Source organism: Aphelocoma coerulescens, chromosome 1A (genome assembly GCF_041296385.1).
Source record: "Aphelocoma coerulescens isolate FSJ_1873_10779 chromosome 1A, UR_Acoe_1.0, whole genome shotgun sequence".
Classification (NCBI taxonomy): Eukaryota; Metazoa; Chordata; class Aves; order Passeriformes; family Corvidae; genus Aphelocoma; species Aphelocoma coerulescens.
In genome coordinates, this window is record NC_091014.1 from 52927601 (window position 1) to 52933910 (window position 6310).

The 6310-nt window shown below is 48.8% G+C and overlaps 1 long non-coding RNA gene across 1 annotated transcript; it reads left to right on the plus strand.

Moving 5' to 3' along the window:
- Nucleotides 1-411: 411 nt before the first annotated feature.
- On the plus strand, nucleotides 412-2091 carry LOC138104705 (uncharacterized). The gene is made up of 3 exons (XR_011148228.1): nucleotides 412-499; nucleotides 1330-1434; nucleotides 1758-2091. It is a non-coding gene; the product is annotated as an uncharacterized lncRNA (long non-coding RNA).
- Nucleotides 2092-6310: the final 4219 nt, after the last annotated feature.

Consider the following 6310-nt stretch of genomic DNA (forward strand, 5'->3'; position numbering starts at 1 on the left):
ACCAAACCAACGTAAATCTTCCTTGAAACATTCAAACATGCAGAAAACTAAAAGAAGTGGAAGGCAACCAAAGCAGCCTTTCTGGAGACTGATGTCTAATGCCACCATCAAAAAATTAGCAGTGACACCGTCTCCTGCACAGGCAGGGATGAGTGTCAGGCTGAGCCACAGCCTTGCATTTCATCCCAGCTGGGAACCTCCCAGAAAAGAAGGGCTGGGTAGAAGTGGCACACTGTGCTGCCTTGAAGGTGAGCAGGTGGATAATCTGTGGTGAAACTTGCTGCCATTTCTGTCCCCGGCTTGTACCACAGCCTGTCTGCTGCTGCCATCACCTGCCAGGTCCTGCCTCTCACCCCAGAGGCCCTGCAGAGGCTTGGAGGCTGGCATTATTGTCACCATCATCATCATCATTTCCTTCCTGTGCACTGGTCCAGTAGCATCCCAGCCTCCCAGAGCAGCTTTTTGAACAGCCCCCAAAAACACTGCACTGGAATCTTGAGTGAGTATCCTTCCCTTCCTTTCCCTTCCTGACCTTGCTCCTGGCGGACTTTCTGTCCACCTCATGCCTGTGTAGTTGTCATCAATTCCCAGTTCCTCTGTGCTCCACAGCCTCCTGCCCCTCGCCTATGGTGTTTCTCACTGGCTGGCTGCTCCCTCAGCTGAGCCCAGGGGCACCGGTTATTTTCAGGTTTGGAATGTGACACCACGGACATGCACGTCCACCGGTGGCCCAGAGAAGTGCAGATGGGTTACAGGTGCAAATGGATGGGCTCCTTGTTCTGGGCTCTGGTGTTCAGGGACAGGTGCCCCCCTTTTTTTCAGTTGTGCTTAATAACAAAAGCCCTCTTCACCCATCCTCACCGTCACTCACCGCCTCCAGCATTTCACACCCATATGGCTTTGCTTCCTCCTGCCTCCATCCCAACCCACCTTCCTACTAATTCTGCTTTGTGCTGAAATTTTGATCTCTTGGGCAATTGGCAGCTGCACCCCCTCAGTGTGCCAGCAGCCCTGCAGCCAGCGAGAGGGATGTGCCTAAAGGACAGTCCAGCTCTGTTTCAGCAGGTGTCAGACATCCTTAGGGCACAAAAGCTGTTGGTGAGGAAGGCACCGGGCCGAGAGTGGGTGACAGGAGAGAAGGAAATGAAGTCACGTTTTTGTAGAACATATCACTTTTCATTGTGAGTACACACCCGAGTGCGGGTGGGTGAGAGCCTACAGAGCCCTTCAGAGGAGGTGCTGCAGGGACCTGTGGCAGGGATTGATTCTCTCCTGCTCTTCTCATTCATCTCCCCTTTGTTTTCTACTCCCTCATTTTCTCTCCCTCAGCTAATTTTGTGCTGATTCAGCTGTCTTGCCAGGAGCTCAGGCTGCAGTGCCAGCTGTGTCTGCCTCTGTGTTGGGACCTGTTCCTGCTTAGGGGTCCTGCAGGAAGTGAGTACTGCACTGTGATTTCTCTGTGAGTTCCCAAAATCTCTGGGATGCTCAAATCATAGAATCATGGAATGGTTTAGGTTGGAAGGGACCTTTAAAAACCATCTAGTTCAACCTCCCTGCAATGAGCAGAGATGCCTTCAACTGCACCAGTTTGCTCAGTCCCATCCAGCCTGACCTTGAATGCTTCCAGGGATGGGGCTTCTACCATCTCTCTGGGCAACCTGTTCCAGTGTTTCACCACCCTCATTGTAAAAAACTTCTTCCTTATACCTAATCTAAGTTGGTTGTCCTTCAGTTTATCCCTTGTTCTATTGCAACAGGCCCTGATAAAGAGTTTGTCCTCATCTTACTTCAAGGCTCACTTCAAGTGCTGAAAGGCTGCAATAAGGTTTCCTCAGAACCTTCTTTTCTCCAGGACTGGGGTGGTCGAGGTGCTCTAGGGGCCAAGCTGCTGCTCCTTTGCCTCCCCTCTGCTCCCCCAGCTCCTCTGGGAGCAGCTATGGGCCAGGGTGCTGGAGGGGACCTGCTGGCCAAAACCAGTTTATCTTTTCTGCTGTACTGGGGCAGCTGCCATGGGACCACAAAACCTCCTTGGAGCAGCTAGACAATAGCAGAGAGAGTTTGTCAGGGTGCTTTATTTTATTTATTGGTAATTTTAGCCATTACTTCACTGATGAAGTTGAATATATTTGTTTAAATCATCTTTTTAACAATAAAATTGAAGGTTGTTTCACAGAGAATTTTCCTTTTGTTCTTTGCTCAAATACTCCTGCCCTTTGGCTGTTACTAGTTGCATCCACAGATTTCTAAACAACTTAATCTGTGGAAATTAGAGTTTATGAGGAGGGCCAAGATCTAGTACATCTGAGAGCAATATTCCTGTCCCTTTTAAACATCATTAATTTGTATTGAATACAGGAGTGTGTAAACAAAATGCCAGCTGTACAGCAGAGGATAAAAATTACAGGGCAGTGAAGCCAATTAAATCAATTGCTGCAGGCTTTGCCTTTCCCCTGTCTTGTGGGAAGGGCTGGGTGGGAAGGCTGGCAAACAGAGGTGTGGGCAGAAGGACACAATAATTTCCTCTGTATTTTAAAGGCACATTGTCACCACTGCATCAGATACTGTCACCAGCCTTCAGAAAGGGGCTAAGTTGCTATTTCAGCTCTCAAGCCACTCTGCTTGACGTATTTGCTTTCAGTGCATCAGAGAGTTCTTCACATCCAATTTTGAGCAGTCAAATGGTCTGACTAGCTTCCAAAACAGTGACAAACTCATAATTTTATTAAGAAAATCTATTTAAAACTGAAGGGAAAGGTGGTTGTTCACCTGTCTGAAAAGACTGCTTTTCTAAAACAAGCACGTAAGCCTCCCCTCAGACAGTGTGTGAGGTCCCTGCAAGAATGGTACTATTTAAGGTTACTTTTGCAACAGAACTTGCAGTTTTGGCTTCTTCAGAGGTTCTTTGGGATACAGAAATCAGCACTTTGTCCTGAAGAGCTGCCCTTCACTGCAACAGGGGAGTCACCATCAACCTATTCTCTGGGCTACAAAGATAGAACAGTATCATGGAATCATAGAATCATTTATGCTGGAAAACACCTTTAGATTATTGAGTCCAATTTTTAACCCAGCACTGCCAAGTCCACCACTAAACCATATCCTCAAGTACCATACCTTCACATCTTTTAAGTACATCCAGGGGTGGTGACTTCACCACTTCCCTGGACTGCCTGTCCAACTGCTAGACAACCATTTTGGTGAAGAAATTTTTATGAATATCCAATCAAAACCTCCTCTGGCACAACTTGAAGCCACTGTCGCTTGTCCTGTCTCTTGTTACCTGGGAGAAGAGGCTGACTCTCACCTTGCTGCAATCTCCTGTCAGGTAGTTTAGAGAGTGATAAGGTTTCCCCTGAGCTTCCTTTTCTCCAGGCTAAACAAACCCAGGTCCTTCATCTGGTCCCCATAAGATTTGTGTTCCAGACCCTTCACCATTGCCCTTCTATGGACATGCTCCAGCCCCTCAGTGCCTTTATTGTAGTGAGGGGCCCAAAACTGAACACAGGATTTCAGGTGCAGCCTCACCAGGGCTGAATATGGGGGGATGGTCACTGCACTGGTCCTGCTGGCCACACTATTTCTGGTACAAAATGTCACAGCCAATGTGTTTACGACATCTGTTTTTGAGCAAAGCTGCCCACTGGGATTTTCAGCCCTCTGTCACCGGCAGAGGTGAACAAGGCAGTGCTTCCACCAGGCATGTAGCTGGCTCAGATGTGGTTCAGGGGGTCCATGTGGTTTCTCAGTGGCTTTTCTTCATTTGCGTCAGGTGACAGGAAACTCCCAGTGGGTGCAAGAGCACGCCAAGGGTTTTTGGGACACTCACCTCTTTCAGCTCATTTGCTTTCTTATTTTTTTTTTTGCTCCCTCACTGTATCTCAGACTGAGCTGAACAGGACGTTGGTTTTGCATTGCGTGAAAGGAAGAGGTCACCCTTGAAAGGAAAAGGTTTCCCTTGAAATCTCTTGCTGTCCTCAAGGGCAAACCATGTGGGTGGGTTCGGAGTGCTGGTGGCTCACAGCATCCACCCCACAGCAAACTTGGGTCACTGATAGCTGAGGTTCTCCAAAGCCACCCACATTTGGGTATGGACAAACGGTTCCTCAAACTTTCATCTCTTCCCATAAAGATTTGTCTGGTGCAGGCCAGCTGGCTTCTACACCAAGCCCAATTCCATTTATCATGCCATGTGGGACTGCCAACAGCAACTGGTTGACATAACAACTGCATTTCCCAGCAGTGGAAATAGTGTTTCCTGTTGCCCATCTTTCATTCCCGTAATCCCGAGTGGAGGCTTTTGCTCTGATTTTGTTTTATTTTCCTCTTGAGGAAGACATAAACACATTTCTTAGTTTCCTGTTTGGAGCAAAGTGGCTGAGTCAGGACCAAAACCAGCTCTGGGCGCCTGCTCATGGTGAAGATGGGAAGTGTATGACTTGGGGTAGCTGCAGATGGTCACCTAAATTCCTTCTGCTCCTAAACTCACCTTCCTATGAGCTTCAGACTGGGCTTTGAATAGTCACTGCCCATCCCTGCTCTTAGGCTCCCTGACAATTTTCCCTTGACCTCTTAAGCCTGAAATGCTCTGTGTAGCTTCAGCTACTGCTGGCAGCTGGCCAGTCCTGTGAGCACCACTTCCAGCCAGCCCTCCAGAGTCCCTTTCTCCCTCTGAGCCCTTGAGCACCTCAATTTTTCCAGTAAAGTCTCCTTGTCTCCCCAACAGACAATGAGTTTTCCCCAGTCTTGGAGACCCTCCAGCCTCTTACTGGCTCTAGGGAAGGTACTGCCTGCTGTGGCCAGAGCCTCAGCCAGTGAGGAAATTTGCTGGCTTCACAGGCAATCAAATTTCAGCCTGCTCCTTTCAGAGACGCCTTAACCCTGTCAACTCTTCCCCATCCTGGCCATGTGGATCACAGGGCACACCAAGTGCTGGTGTGGGCAATGCCACGAGGGAGTGGCACCGTCTGTGGGACCCCTCCTCCCTGGCAGCCCTTCAGCTGTATGGGGGGACATGGATGGCTACAGGAGGCAGGGCACGGCAGCCAATCCATTGCCATCACATTTGTGTCCTCTCCGGGAAAACCTTCAGGCTGAGATGAACAACTTCAGCCCAAAGAGGAACACAGCAGGCAAGGGGTTGGAGGGAAGTTGTGGTTTTATAATACTAATTAACAGCACTTCAGGAAAAAGGGCAAATGGGCTTTCAGGTCCCTGACCCCAGGGATTGCAGGCAGCACTGTTTGTCCTGCAGTCTGTGAGATATCCCCTAAACATCCCAGGAAATCTATTTGCCAGGTCCTGAGGAGCTGAGCTCAACATCATCCCCCTTTTCTCAGTTGTTCATTCCCCACTTTGAGCTGTTGCAAGCATTTGCATGGTCAAACTGCTGACAGGCATCCTGCCTGCCAGATCTCACCGGGTTTATTTTGCATGTGGCATCCCCTGCCTGAGTGCTTTGTGTCACCTGGCCAGCAGCCAGGCAGAGTCGGGGTAGAGGCAGTGCAAGGATGGGAATAAATTGGACCCTCACCCTGGCTTAATCCTCATCGTAGCATTTAATGACGCAGTGCAGGGAGCAGATCTGATGAAAAAGCTTTCCTGTTTGTTTTTTTCTAAAGCTCTGCTTAATTTTATATTTTTCTAAACGCTACCTACTCAGATTGGTTCTCCGTGGGAGCAGACAGCAGTGTTGTTATGGGTGGCACAATGAGGGAGGCTTCTCTCATGGCAGAGCCCTCCTGCCAAGAAGGAGAGGCCAGGGGGCCCATAATACTGGGTGGAAAGCCAGTTTATGAAGGAAACATTAATATTTTCAAAATCACCAACCAAACTTCCTACATGCACGAAGAGACTGATGAACAGCAACATCATCAAGCCTTTGCAGCTTTGTTTTCCACTGCCCCCATCCAAGAGAAACAGAGTACCAAATGCAATTCCTCAAGTATTGCTAATATAGCAAAACGGCAAGGACGGGGGACACAGGACTGGGAGGAGAGGCAAAAATAGCCTGGAGGTGTTTTTCTGTCCACGAGGAAGCAAGCTTAGGCCTGAAGTAGTGCTTCTCCTCTTCCCAAACAAGGAGTAACAAGGACCAGCTCTTCCTGGACTTTGCTTGATGCAATCATTCCTAGAGAGGTAAGAAATTGCTGGGTCTAAGGGGAGAGAACTTTACTAGGATCTCCTGAACAGGTTCCCACTCAAACAAGGCTTGTAGGAAAAGGCCAGCTGAGTCACCGCTGTGGGAGAGGCTGCAGCCAGCAGATAAAAGGTCTGCATCACCAGGTGCTGTCAGAATGAGTGTTAAATTAAG